At 48.5% G+C, this 14365-nt stretch overlaps 1 protein-coding gene across 8 annotated transcripts in view; it reads left to right on the top strand.

Moving 5' to 3' along the window:
• Positions 1–14365, top strand: part of ZDHHC3 (zDHHC palmitoyltransferase 3) — a 57981-nt gene that overhangs the window by 684 nt on the left and 42932 nt on the right. The window contains exon 1 of one of the 8 annotated variants that reach the window (XM_017343760.4): positions 803–941. The exons of the other annotated variants lie outside the window; for them this stretch is intronic. The gene's annotated coding sequence lies outside the window, so the exon portion shown is untranslated. Of the gene's footprint in view, positions 1–802; positions 942–14365 lie in introns of those variants that run through there. 8 annotated transcript variants of the gene reach the window in all.

Raw genomic sequence — 14365 nt, 5'->3', positions numbered from 1 at the left:
GTCTGAGGCGTCTGCACCCCAGGAGGGTTCTCTCGCTCGCTCTCCCCCTCGCGCCGACCGGACACTGACCCCGGACCTTGCAGGGTCCCTTGGCCTGGTGTGGCTGCGGGACCATTGCCCCAGAGACAGTGCTGGGGGAGGGTGCTTGGTAACCTGTGCCTCGTAGCGGGAGCTGGAACCCCTGCTTAATGGGGGTGGTCGCTGGGAGCTGTGGACGCCTGCGGGGTGGGGGTGGAGGGTGGGCCTGGGGTAGGGGGAGCCTGCCCAACGCGGGGGCTGAGCGGGAGTATTGGCTTTGGCTTTCCTGAGACGGTACCTGCAAGGTGAAGTTGGGGTCACGAAGGAACCTATCAAGGCGGGTAGACAGGGTACCCTGCAGGTTTTAAAGGAGCCATGCGAATAAACAGGGGAAAGTGAACCCAAACCGAGTGGAGTAAGGCAGGCACCTGGTGCCTTTTGCTGATGCCCCATTTTTGAGGAACCTCCCTGTTTTCAAAAGTGAAAGTAACTTTTGATCATCCAAAATAGGGTTAATGTTTCTCAGACAATAGCTTTAAATAGTGACTCAGAGATAACTATTGGGTACCTTCTACACTAAGTGAAACACAACTTCACCAGGGAAGCTCCCCAGGCGGCAGGGGAAGGCCCCGAGGCCAACATAACCAGGGAGCCTGGTGGTTAGTGGTCTCCCGCTAGCATCAGTTGGTGCAGCGGGGTTGGGAGTGGTCGGAGAGGGGTGTTGAGAGGAAGTGCCTGCCCGCCCGCGCTGATTCTCCTTCCTTTGCTGTTCGTGCCCGCGTTCTCAAGATATATTCCGAGATCGATGCTCGCTGTCACGCCTCAGTCGACTGGGCATGCGCCGTTTCTTGTGCGTCCACACGGCTCTCTACACACGCTCCTTAAGGGAGGACTTCTTGCTGGGGTTGGACTTTGCCTTCCAGGTAAACTGCGAGAATGAGACCGGAAGGGTTTCCTCCCTGATGAAGGCACAGGAGCCCCACCTGTGGTGGCGCCGCGACACCCTTGTGTGTGGTTAGCGGCTGAATTTTGTGTTATGAACTCTGGTGAGATAAGGGACCACAGGCGGTACAAGTGGAGATTGTTCTGGAAGGAGAGACTCTGGAAATGGGATTGTAGTAGCTGGCGCATCGAAAGGGATTGAGGATCCGAAACAGGCATGGGGAACTTCAGCCTGCTGGTGTGTAAGGCCTGCGAAATCATTTGGTCTGGCCCTGCCAAGGCTGTGGCAGGTGGGGCCAGAGATTCAGTAAATCTACAGCAGGCTGATTTTTAAGGTGATAATTCTTTAGGGCCCACGAATAGTTATCAATATCCAAATGGCCCTGGGCAGAAGAAAACCTCTTCACCCCTAATTTTAAAGGTGGCAGCAAATTGGCACCTCAGACAGGATACAGGGAGAAAAGTCCCAGTTTGGATACTGTGGAGTCATCTTTATGAAAATTCTTCGCCTTTTAAAATAAAGGACATATGTTTAAATTGTCCCCTTGACAATTGGCAAAAGGTTCCTTGCTGGAGAAGGGTCAGTAGAATTTTCTTAGAGCAATGTCGGATGCATTAGGCGAAGTGGTAGGAGAAGTGAGAATAGTGGGATGTTTTGAATTCTCTGAGAATGATGCCCTCATTAAACGTTGTATTTAAAGGCTGACAGACCATTTTTATCACCTGGATAGCAGTAGGGCATTCAGATATTTTCAAAATCAAGACTCCAAGGATGGTCCATTATTCCATTACACCAGCTGGTTGTCCCGCCTGAGTCTTCGGGAGCATGCTATTTTGTAGCTCTGTACTGTTGGTTTTACCTTAGGAAGTGCTTACTATGTGCCAAGCAGTGTTCTAAGCACTTTAAAAGACGGATTCAGCCCTCAGAACAACCCTGTGAGACAGGTTCTGTTAGCCCTATTTTACAGATAGAGAAACTGAGGCACAGAGAGATTAAGTGCCTTGAACAAAGTCACAGGTCACATCATAAACGGCAGAGCCAGCACCAGAGTGGGCTTTGCAGCTCCTGTGGCAGTGCAGCTTACACAGCTTCCTCGCGGGCAGAAAGGAGGTCCTTGGTACGGATTGAGAGCTGCACTCTGAGCTGTGGTTGTAACTCCAGAGACAAGGAGTCCGTTTAAACATAGACCTACATCCCCTGAATCCTTTTTCTAGAGGAACACCGGATGTGATGCCGATAGGAAGAGCCTGTGTCGAAGCAGGCTGCAGGTCAACTCCAGGTGGCTACGGACTCGTCCCTACACAGCACAGAAGCCCACGGGATCTAGCACGTGTGGTTGGCTGGGCGTGTGTGGAAAGCCAGGTTCCAGCCATGAGCCATGCTCCCAGAAGTGCCATCTAGAAGCTCTTCAAACAGTCTGGGAGTGTTTGCATGCCTGTGAATCCCCAGTACATCGTGAGCCTAAAGAGATTAAAAAACAAACAAACAAACAAAAAAAAAACTAAAACACAGCACCTGCCTAAAAGGAGTTGAGGATTTATTATAGTTGAGGGATCCCAAGCCCTTGACCTAATGCGTGAACAAGACAATAAAATAAAGTGCTTAATTGAGTCGTGTGGTAATTAGAAGAGAGGCCAGCCTATAATAAGATGCTAATTGTACGGGCCTGGTATCAAGTGCAAGAGGTAAAGAGCTGTCCTTAGCCTTGAGCTGGCAACAGTAGCGTTATGGAGATGGAGTAAAGCTGTCCTCCTCGCCTTGGTTAATTAAAGCAATAAAAGCCAGTTTCAGAAGCGCTTCTGGGCAGTGCTGAGTCTGTGTTGCTGAAGTTGCAACACAGACTAAAGCAGACATGGCCAAGTTTGGGGTCTTCTTGTTTGCATTTTTACCATTGCCCCAGCACCTTAGAAAAGCACAAAATGAGCTATTATTTTCTTTGTAGATCTCTTTTAAGTACTTTGCCTGTACCTTGTCTTAAAGAACACTAGATAAAAATAACTGGCCGTGGCTTGTCCATAAGTCTGTCTTGTCCTAGACACTCTAACTTGAGATTATAGTGGCACAACCATGGATAAAGTGTATTCCCAATCACACGAAAGGTCTTTCTGGGTGTTTCGTTGTGAGAGGGTGCTTCCTACATCTAATTAGGCCATGTGTGAGACAAAAGGCGTCACACAGCCTGATTACCAAATCTGAAAATACCTAAACACATACATAGGCTGGTAACTGTGAAAAGCAACATAGTCTGAATTAGAAGTGGAAGGGTGACGTCTCAATATTGACCTATTATTGGGAGGAAAAGGGCACTAACGCTGTGCTGCCTCGGGTTCCTGTCTTGCACATCGAAATCGCTAGCTTTCCTATTCGGATTCGGATTTCCAGAGACAAATGGCCAGGCCATTCCCAGCTGTCAGTTGTGAAGATGAGAGGGCTACATGCACATGTCTTACCTGATTCAATTATTCATCCCAGCATGATGAAATGCTGGCATGACTCCATTTTTCTGTCGTCTCTTCCGATCTGCAGCCTTCGTGGTGTGTAGAGACTTGGCAGTTAGACTCTGGGTTTTCTGTGCTGCTGGAGACCTGAATATCCTATCAGGGTCAGTGGGGATGGAATGCCTTTGGGTGAGATTGATTTCTTACTTCAGCCAAGTAAGCCTAGTGGGATCAGTAAGCTGCTGACCAGTCTATTGCAACATGTCTTGATTTTGGTTTGTAAAGTGTGTGTCTCTAAATCAAGAAATAATGCAGAAAATCCAGAAAGACAGGTTGGTTAGGAAGATAATGATCTATGGTGTATAAACAGCTGGGCACCACTAACTTTGCCCAGGCTTTGCCACTAACTTACTTTGTGACCTAGCAAGTCAGTTAACCTCTCCAGGCCTCATATTATGCAAGAGCAAGTGTCTTTCTCGGGTTGTAAAACTCACACTAGATCTTCGTTGTGCAAATATTTAGATATTGAGAAATAGCCACGTTTAACTCTGGGTTTTTGAAGATTGTTCTCATTTGCCACTTCATAATGTTTGATGTGTTTTGACAGTGCTTTTTGTACTCTGAAAAAAAAAGGAAATGGGAACTATGTGCCATCTTTGATTTGGGAAAAAAAAAAAAGGATGTGTTTAGGAAGATGGCTAACAAAGGCAGCTACCGATAGTTCATTTTTGAGTTTTAGCAGAGACGGGGGCAGGGAAGTTAAGAGATTTCAGTAGACATATAAAATCTGAGATGATCCGTGTTAAGTTAGCAAGGGAGTTAGCAATCAGCTTGATCTTTGTGCTTGTTTTCTAGAAGGAAGAAATGAGGCCCAGGAAGGGTAATCTTGTCCCTCACCAGGATGGTGAGGTTAGTGAGCTGCAGGACCAAGCTGTAGCCTTTTGGTTCTGGGCCAAGTCTTCTTCCATTTAGTATTAGCTTCTCATCTATCGCCGGAGCCCTGCAGTAGGTGCCAGACACCCCTCACCTGGCAGGGAGAGGCTGTGTTCTTGGAGAGCACACTACCTCCTAATGTGTACCATCCCGGGTTCTTCCCTGTGCCCTACTCTGGGGGTGTACTCCCTGGAACAAGGAGGGTCAGCAGAGACCTGACAGCACATGGCTCCCTGTCTTGGTGCCTAATAAAGTTCTCTCTTCCTCTCTATTCTTTCTGACCCTTGAAGCACTTTGGCTGTTAGCCCCTAAAAAAAGCCAGGCTCTTGGCTGGATGATGTCACAGTGGCTGCAGGTCTGCCCATGGCACAGTGTGGGGCAAATGCCATTTTCAGCACCCGCAGGTGGGAACCTCTGCTGATAGGTCTCTGCCTAGCATGGGTGGGCTTTCTCTCAGGAAAAGCAGTGCCTTGCAGCTCAGGACCTGGCCCCACAGGAAGTCTTTCACAGCAGATTTTAGGAATCCGATCTTAAGGTGACTCTGGCTGCGGCTTCATAGTCCTCCTGCCGCCTCGGTTAGGAGGATCAGTCTTCTAAATGTTAGCTGGTAATTCAGCCAGGGCTCTGCCTTAGAGTCCAAAATGCGTATGTTCGGGCCTGTGGCCTCTGAACACCACTGCGTGCAGCCCACCCAGTAGCACCATCTCTGCGTAACCATGTGTGAGCTAAACTGTAAGTAACCCAGGGTCACTGGTGGAAACCTCAGCACCCTTTCTGTCTTATTTGTCGGTTATTAGGCAAAATTTATTGATTGCAGTAAGCAGTTAAAAGTAGGCTCTAGGCTGGCGCCGCGGCTCACTAGGCTAATCCTCCACCTGCGGCGCCGGCACCCCGGGTTCTAGTCCCGGTTGGGGGGCACTGGTTCTGTTTCGGTTGCCCCTCTTCCAGTCCAGCTCTGCTGTGGCCCGGGAGTGCAGTGGAGGATGGCCCAGGTGCTTGGGCCCTGCACCCGCATGGGAGACCAGGAGAAGCACCTGGCTCCTGGCTTCGGATCAGTGCAGCGCGCCAGCCATAGCGGCCATTTGAGGGGGTGAACCAATGGAAGGAAGACCTTTCTCTCTTTCTCTAACTCTGCCTGTCCAAAAAAAAAAAAAAAGTAGGCTCTAGGGCACTATAGAAAGAGCAGGCTTTGGGGATGTATCCTGTCTCCTGCTTTCTGGAAGGATGCATTGAGGCAAATCCCTGCATGATGCAGACTCCTCGTTTCTCAGTGGGGGATTATACCTACAAAATAGAGTAGGTGGGCAGATCGTCTGGTGTGCAACCCAGTGCCTAGGGGATGGGGGACACTCAGTAAGAGGCAGGGCCCCACGCAGCACTGACCGTGCTCTGTGTGGTGGCAGCGGTCGAGCAGTGTCTAGCTGGGGGCCCACCCTGACAGAGGCCAGGAGGCAGTCAGTTCAGTGTCACATGAGATCATGTCCTTGGTTACATAGGGTTTCACGAGCCTTGAGAGTGCCACTCTCTTGACAAGTATTCAGTGCGTAGCTGAAACAGTAATCTATTGTTGGCTTAATGAAGAGTTTGCTACTGGGTTATAAACTTCCTGCAAGGAGTGAGTGCTGGGAGGCGGCAGCATTTCAGCTAATTAAACTGTGCAGAAGGTGTCAAGCACTTGACTCAAAGAGCAAGCTGACTTCCTCTCTAAATATTTTGTGGAAAACCCCCTGACTCCTTGAGCTTCATTTCTTTACTTGCCTGTCAAACTGGCTGAACCAGAGTTTGGAAGAGGCCTGATAGTCCTCACTATCCCTTTCCTAAGGCTGCGGTTTGCATGTATAAGGCAGCCAGTGGGTGTTATGCTCCATTAAAGAGAAAGGTACCAGAAGTGAAGTGGCTCATGGAGGAAGGAATGCTCTTTTTTTCCCCCCTCAAACAATGGATGTCATAGGCTCCCAGGAGCTAGTGGAAGGAAAAGTGTGCTTAGTATGGAGTTCCAAAAAGTCAAAGATTAGAGACCTTGTCCACCCCTCTGACTTTGGACGTGAAAGCACTAAAGCTAAATTGAAGTGACTTCTGCTCAAATCCAAGTGAGGGAAGAGGAAGTAGAACTTGCGTTTCCTGTTTGGTCACTCCTCCCCGACCCCTCAGAGAAAGGGGCAGTGTGCTCAGAGGGCCTGTGGAGCACTGGCTCTGTGACCTTAGGACTCAGCCCAGGTCTGCAAGCAGACCTCTTCTGTGCTGGGTTGGTACAAGTTAAAATGGGCTGCTGGGTGTGAATCCTCACGCGTGATGGGGATCCCGGTAATGTGGCGCCCAGCTCCATCTGTACTACTTTCTTGTTGAAAACATTGGTTTTTTAATCTGTAAAGCAGGAGAATTTGACTAAAATTGATTAGATAACCTTTAGTGTCCCTTCCAGCTCTAAAGTACAGATTCAGATAGTGATTTTTTTTAGACAGTTAATCTTATATGTGATCTTGTTAAATGTTCCCAGTTTTTCTCATTGTTGTAACATATATAAGCCATGCCAGTAAAAAAGATAAAGTAGGGCATCTTACCCAAGTGTGTGGTACTTTCTACTGATGTCCCAACCTTTTCAACATGTGTATGTAGGTGGGTGTGTGTTTTGTTTTATTTTAAGACGTATTTTTTTTACTTGAAAGAGTTAGAGTAAGCAATCTGCTGGTTTACTCCCCAGATGGCCACAATGGCTGGGACAGGGCTAGGCCGAAGAGAGGAGCCAGGAGCTTCATCTGCGTCTCCCATGTGGGTGCAGGAGCCCAAGAACTAGGGCTGTCTTGCACTGCTTTTCCTGGGTCATTAGCAGGAAGCTGGATTGGAAGTGGAGTCAAGCCAGGACTTGAACTGGTGCCGAGATGCTGGCCTCGCAGGTGACGCCCCAGCGTTGGCCCCAACTGGATGTGTGTTGTTGTTTTTAAAGATTTATTTATTTGAAAGAGTTACAGAGAGATGTGGAGGTGGGTATGTTTTTAGGTAGATTTATAATGCCACAAGATAGCCAGTTGTAATGAAATCTTTTGTAGTAAGTGGAGGAGCTGTTTGTCTCCATGGCCTGTCTGAATCCCAGATTTTGTTTCTGAAAGAAAGGTGAGTGTTGGGAGTGTGAGTGTGTCCATGAATGGGTTTTATGAGAACCTCACTGGTAAGGAAGCAAGACAGAAAATCCAGCTTCCTGACTGCTCAGTTCCTCAATGAATTTGAATACATATGGGGCTTGGTTTAGGGGCTCCGTAGTTTGCTTCTTTTTCCTCTGCATCTTTTGCTGAAGCTTGAGTGCCACAGAAAGCAGCAGGAGGCGGAGAGAAGCAGACCGGCAGTTAGGGCAGCCTTGCTGGGAAAGCCCTTACAGAGCAGGCGGGCTCTGCCTGTCTCAACGCCTCCTGGCTGGCAAGTGTGACTCAAGATAAGGGCCTCGCCTCTGGGGCTTCCTACCACACCCTTACCTTTTTGAAAAATTGGGTGACTCACTCTCAAACATGGTGATTCATGGTTATTCTTTGTTTCTGAAACTCCTCTAAAAGTGGGCATAAATTTTATAATCCTTTTGGCTCCTTACACAAGTTAAGATCATTGTAGCACAGAGAAATGGATTTATCTGCTTGACCGGATTCATTTCTAATGCTTCTAGGGAATGGATCATTTATTTTTGAAAGTGCAGGATGGCTTGTACATACGTGTGTGTTTTGAGCCTGTTACTCTCCAATGTAAGAAGTCCTTGAGCTGGGGCCGGCGCTGTGGCGTGGCAGGTTACAGCCCTGGCCTGTCCCATATAGGCACCGGTTCTAGACCTGGCTGCTCCACTTCCAATCCAGCTCTCTGTTATGGCCTGGAAAAGCAGTAGAGGATGGCCCAAGTCCTTCAGCCCCTGCACCCATGTGGGAGACCTGGAAGAAGCTCCTGGCTTCTGATCAGTGCTGCTTTGGCCATTGCAGTCATCTGGGGACTGAATGAGCGGATAGAAGACCTCTATCTGCCTCAACCTCTCTGTGTAACTCTTTCAAAGGAATAAAATAAATCTTAAAATGTATATATATATATATATATATATATAAAAGAAGTCTTAAAATCAGCAAACACCATGCACCATAATTGTAAATCAGACAGGTAAATTTTTGAGTATTTAATAATTATAAAATATTGACATGTGTCATGATTTTTTTAAAAAGATTTCTTATTTATTTGAGAGGTAGAGTTACAGAAAGTGAGAGAGAGAGGCTGGCGCCGCAGCTCAATAGGCTAATCCTCCGACTGTGGCACTGGCACCTCCGGTTCTAGTTTGAGCCACGGCGCCAGCCCCTATGTTTTTTCTTTTAAACCAAATGTTGCGCCGGCACCGCGGCTCACTAGGCTAATCCTCCGCCTTGCGGCGCCAGCACACCGGGTTCTAGTCCTGGTCGGGGCGCCGGATTCTGTCCTGGTTGCCCCTCTGCCAGGCCAGCTCTCTGCTGTGGCCAGGGAGTGCAGTGGAGGATGGCCCAAGTGCTTGGGCCCTGCACCCCATGGGAGACTAGGAGAAGCACCTGGCTCCTGCCATCGGATCAGCATGGTACGCTGGCCGCAGCGCGCCAGCCGTGGTGGCCATTGGAGGGTGAACCAATGGCAAAAGGAAGACCTTTCTCTCTGTCTCTCTCTCTCACTGTCCACTCTGCCTGTCAAAAAATAAATTAAAAAAAAATTCACATATGCACTTCAGATAGATTATGACTTAAGCCAAAAGTCTTTATGAATTTCCACCAGCTTGCTGATGATCCTGACATCTGGTAAGGAGCTGATGAAATTGAATTTTTTTTTTTTAATTAATTTATTTGAAAGACAGTTACAGAGAGAGAGACAGAGAGAGGTCTTCCATCCACTGGTTCACTCCCCAGATGGCTGCAATGGCTGGAGCTGTGCTGATATCAGAAGTCAGGAGCTTTTTCTGGGTCTTCCACATGAGTGCAGGGGCCAAAGGACTTGGACCATCCTCTACTGCTTTCCCAGGCCATGGTAGAGAGCTGGATTGGAAGCGGAGCAGCCGGGACTAGAACCGGTGCCCATATGGGATGCCGGCACTTCAGGCCAGGGTGTTAACTCACTGCACCACAGCGCCGGCCCCAGACTTTTGGGAGCAGTTGTAAGCTGCCGCATGTGAATCCAGCATCCTACCTATGTCAGAGTGCTGGTTTGAGTCCCAGCTGCTTCACTTCTAATCAAGTCCCTGCTTATGCTCTTGGGAAAGCAGCAGATGATAGCCCAAGTGCTTGGGCCTCTGCCATCACATGGGAGACCTAGATGGAGTTATATGCTCCTTGTTTGAGCCTGGCCTAGCCCCAGCAATTGCAGTCACTAGGGGAGTGAACCAACTAGTGGAAACTGTTACTTTTTTTTTTTTTCATTTATGTAAAAGCCAGTTATGGAGAGAAACAGATCTTAAACCTGCTGTTTTATTCACCAAATGGCCACAATGGCCAAGGCTGGGCCAGGCCAAAACCAGGAGCCTGGAACTCCATTGAGGTTTCCCAAATAGGTTCAGAAGTCCAAGTGCTTGGACCATTCTCTGCTGCCTTTCTAGGAGCATTAGCAAGGAGCTGGATCGGAAGTGGAGCAGCCAGAACTTCAACTGGTGCACATATGGGATGCCAGCATTGCAGGTGGCAGCTTAACCCATTCTCCCTGCTTTTCAAATCAATGAATAAATATTTTTAAAAAGCCTTTGAATTTGAACTTTATAGTACCTACTTGTAGGAACCCTGAAAATTTAACCTCTAAATTTTTGTTGAAGTATTTGGGTGATCCTTATCTCTAAGCAGAGAAATAATTGCTAAACCGGTCTGTGTACACACATTTCATCTAGGCCTTAATGGTTGGGTTCTTTGCCCTTTTAAAAATGCTCCTTTAATCTGTTGCAGTCCCAAGATCAACTTGTATGGTGTTCATGAATGCACACGTGGATGTAAATGATGCTTTAGAAAAGCGGTCCTCACAGAATGCTTTGAGATACTTCTACGGATATGATATTGGAACTGGCTAAACTATTCCATGTCTTCAGTGTTGGATCTTGTCTAATGAAAGCAGATGAAGTAGGATGTGTTGGCAGTCTGAGAGGATTGGGGTTCCTTGGCACACTTGCTGGATTGAGATCAGTGGACTCTGATGGTTCTAACACAGAACTTTTGTGTGACAGTCATGCCTTTGTCTCCTGTCCACAAGGCATAGCCTAAGGGTTGAGTCCGCTAGGTGTCCGTCCTGGCCATCTTGATGATGGGCCATAGTGGGATGAGACCTCTGAGCTTGGCCCAAGTACCATTGTTTTCAAACCCTTTGAACTGCCCTACGGCTGACCCGGCAGCCCAGTCCCTGGGGCTCATTGAATACATTGGATTCTGTCTTGTCTGGATTAGTGGGAGGACATAATTATGGTTAGATGTGATGTAACAGATGTATTTTACATGGATCTGGAGGCAATGCTGTGGACCAGAAGCAAAGTTATTTTTTTAAAAGATTTTATTTATTTGAGAGGTAAAATTACAGTGGGAGGGAGAGACAGAAAGGTCTTCCATTCATTGGTTCACTCCCCAAGAAACCACAATGGCTGGAGCTGGGCCAATCTGAAGCCAGGAACCAGGAGATTCTTCCAGGTCTCCTACGCAGGTGCAGGAGCCCAAAAGGTGGGATCATTTGCTGCTGCTTTCCCAGGCCACAGCAGAGAGCAAGATTGGAGGAGGAGCAGCCGGGGCTAGAACCGGCGCCCTTTTGTACCACAGTGCCGCCCCGAACAAGGTTTATTTTGTTTTAGAAAATGAGCACTAATTGATTCATTTCTTTTCTTTTTTATTGGGGGTGGGGTGGGGGGACTTCTGAAACTCCAGCAAGGAAGACTTGCAGACTTCTTAGACTTAGCATACTGCCCCCGCTAAGCTCAGGTCATCACTCTGACCCTGCATCTTAGCAGGGTGGCTACCTCTAGGAAACTCCAGAACTCCTGTGATTCTGGGAATCCTTGTCCCCCGTGGCTTCCCTAACACTCAAGGCTTGGTCCCCTTGCCTCTCTGAGCCTCTCTTGTCAATGAGAATAAGAATTTGAACATGGGTTGCTGACATGGAGGAACTAACTTTTTTAGTGCTGTAAACCCTTAGCCAAAAGGACAGTGCTGATTACGTAATGAATGACAAAATGATCATTGTTCTGGGTCTTTGGAAAGCGGGTAGCCCCTGCAGTGGCCTATAGTCTCATAAGGCCCACCAAATCATGGGGTCTGGCCCTGCCAAGGCAACCACAGGCAGGACTCAAAACTCAGTAAATCTGTAGCAGGCTAATTTTTCAGTTGATAACTTTGTGTGACCCATAAGTAAAGTAAGAATTATCTAAGTGGCCCTTGGCAGAAAAAAGATTGCCCACTCCTGCCTTAGAGGAATAGAAGACCTAGGACAACCCCTGGGCTTGGGACCTCTGAGCTGAGCCCTCATCTGTCATGTGTCACCCCAGTGTGGCTTCTTTTCTTTTCTTTTTCTTTCTTTTTTTTTTTTTCTTTTTTCTTTTTTTTTTTTTTTTTTGACAGGCTGAGTGGACAGTGAGAGAGAGAGACAGAGAGAAAGGTCTTCCTTTTGCCGTTGGTTCACCCTCCAATGGCCGCCGCGGCCGGCGCGCTGCGGCCGGCGCACCGCGCTGATCCGATGGCAGGAGCCAGGTGCTTTTTCCTGATCTCCCATGGGGTGCAGGGCCCAAGCACCTGGGCCATCCTCCACTGCACTCCCTGGCCGCAGCAGAGGGCTGGCCTGGAAGAGGGGCAACCAGGACAGAATCCGGCGCCCCAACCGGGACTAGAACCCGGTGTGCCGGCGCCGCTAGGCAGAGGATTAGCCTAGTGAGCCGCGGCACCGGCCCAGTGTGGCTTCTTTACAGTGTGGTGGTGATCCCTGTACCACTGGCCCCAGAAAGTGGTGACTTGCCAGCTCCTCCAGGGTGAAATGCCAACTCTGGGAAGTTCAGAGGTTCTAAAACATAACCTCTTACCCCTAAAATTTCATTTCCACTCCCTTCCCACTTCCCAGTAAAGCCATGCACCTGGTTCTGGGCATGCAGCCCATCCATGCTACACCACCACTTAGTTGGTGCCTTGCTTTTAGCTGAGCTGCTCAGACCCCACTGCTTCAGAAGTCCTCACTGTGAATAAGTCTGTGGCACTTGCTGGTGGTGGTTTCGGCACTGTCCGCCCCTTTGATGGGCTGTTCTGCTGGTCACTAACTGTGAGCGTTATTGTGGGTGTGTCTGCCTGGCCAGACACCAGGCTACAGAGCTAATGAACAGGTGAGACTTGCAGGTTGGTGGAGGAAAACAAATAAAACTAGACTTGACTGGACTGGGAGCCAGAGCAGGGCAGCGCACACACATTACTGTCCTCCTCATCACTCAGGTGTGAGCCCCTGTACGCTTGGTCACATTTAGTGGCAGCCCAGTGAATGTTTTTGAGTTGAGGTCAGTAAAGGAGCCTTTAGTGATCAAATAGGGCGAGGTGATGGGGTTTAGGGATTGGAGGTGGCCCCCTGAAGGCGAGAGCTAGTTGGCAGTAGGAGTACTGGGGGCTTGGGACCTGCTCGGGAGACCCGAGCTGCTCATTCTGCCCAGCCCCTGAGAAGCAAGGACTCGCGTGGGGAGGTGAGTTCTTAGCAGAGAGCCTCTGTTTGACCTCAAGGGACTGCAGTGTCCCCAGATGAAAATAGAAAAGGAAAAGGGGTCTGGCTTTGCTCTTTGTTAGGGGCAGGATGAAGGGAACGTGGAGTTTGTTTCAAGGAGAGTTTTCCCCCTTAGTTCTCAGATTTTCAGTTGACTAATATAAGGAAAAGTACTTGGGTGGTTTTGGGAGGCCTGATTTAATTGTGAGACTGTGAAGCTTGTAAGTGAGTTGGGATGCTCCGTTCTATTCAGCTCTTGGTGTCTAGCACTGCGTCCTTTCCCAGATCACAGAACCTCGCTCACTAGGGAGCGTGATGGGAAAACACAGCTCCTCTGTACACTCCTTGGTCCCACATTGTTCAAGGATGGGATACTCTGCTTACTTGAGTAAGGGTTAGTCCACCAACTTGGTGTACCTGTTTGGTGTACCCTCTTCCAATCAGGTTATGGCACAGCCATGAAAGTAAGCAGATACGGTGGGCGCTGTGGTGTAGCGGGTAAAGCTGCCACCTGTAGTGCCAGCATCTCATATGGGCGCTGGTTCAAGTCCCGGCTGCTCCACTTTACGTGCAGCTCTCTATTGTGGGCTGGGAATGTGGTGGAAGATGGTCCAGGTCCTTGGGCCCCTGTACCCAAGTGGGAAGACCTTGGAGGAAGCTTCTGGCTCCTGGCTTTGGGTCTGCATAGCTCCGGTTGCAGCCAATTGAGGAGTGAACCACTGGATGGAAGACCTCTCGTTCTCTGCCTCTCCTGTGTATAACTGACTTTCAAATAAATAAATCTAAAGGAAAGAAAGAAAGAAGGAAAGAGTAAGCAGACACGGCCTTCTAGAGAGAGTTCTGGGATCCCAAGGCTCATGCATTTGTTTCATGAATGTATACATTAAGTGGCTGTTATGTGCCAGGCAGCAGGTTAATGATAAGGTACGGGCTTCTAGCCCTTAAGATCTGTGTGGTGGGTGAGCAACAGGCTTTTCCTGCAGACTTCTTAGCCAGAACAACTACCTGCTTCATAAACAGCCCACAGCCAATTAGCAAGAGTAAATGGAGGCTATGTTGGGAGGATTGGTAACTATAGACAGAGAAATGACAGTATCCAGGAGTGGAGGAAGAAGACAAAGAACTGCACAAAGGAGATGCCAGGGTTATAATTATAATCTGAACTGCCACTTGGTGGAAGGCTGAGGCCCAGTGAATGTGGGTAACCCCTGAGGACATCATTTCCTAACACATTCCAGTAATTGATGTTCCTGGTAATGACTACACATCATTCCAGAAGAAATGGATGACTGTTGTAGTTAAGACAGGAACAGCTGTAAAATCTTCTGTCCCCCCCACCCCGCCTTTTTTTTTTTTT

The sequence above is a fragment of the Oryctolagus cuniculus genome, chromosome 10 (genome assembly GCF_051225735.1).
Source record: "Oryctolagus cuniculus isolate XC-2025 breed Fujian yellow rabbit chromosome 10, ASM5122573v1, whole genome shotgun sequence".
Taxonomy (NCBI): Eukaryota; Metazoa; Chordata; class Mammalia; order Lagomorpha; family Leporidae; genus Oryctolagus; species Oryctolagus cuniculus.
The sequence above is the reverse complement of the archived record's forward strand: the minus strand, read 5'-3'. Positions and strand labels throughout refer to the sequence as shown.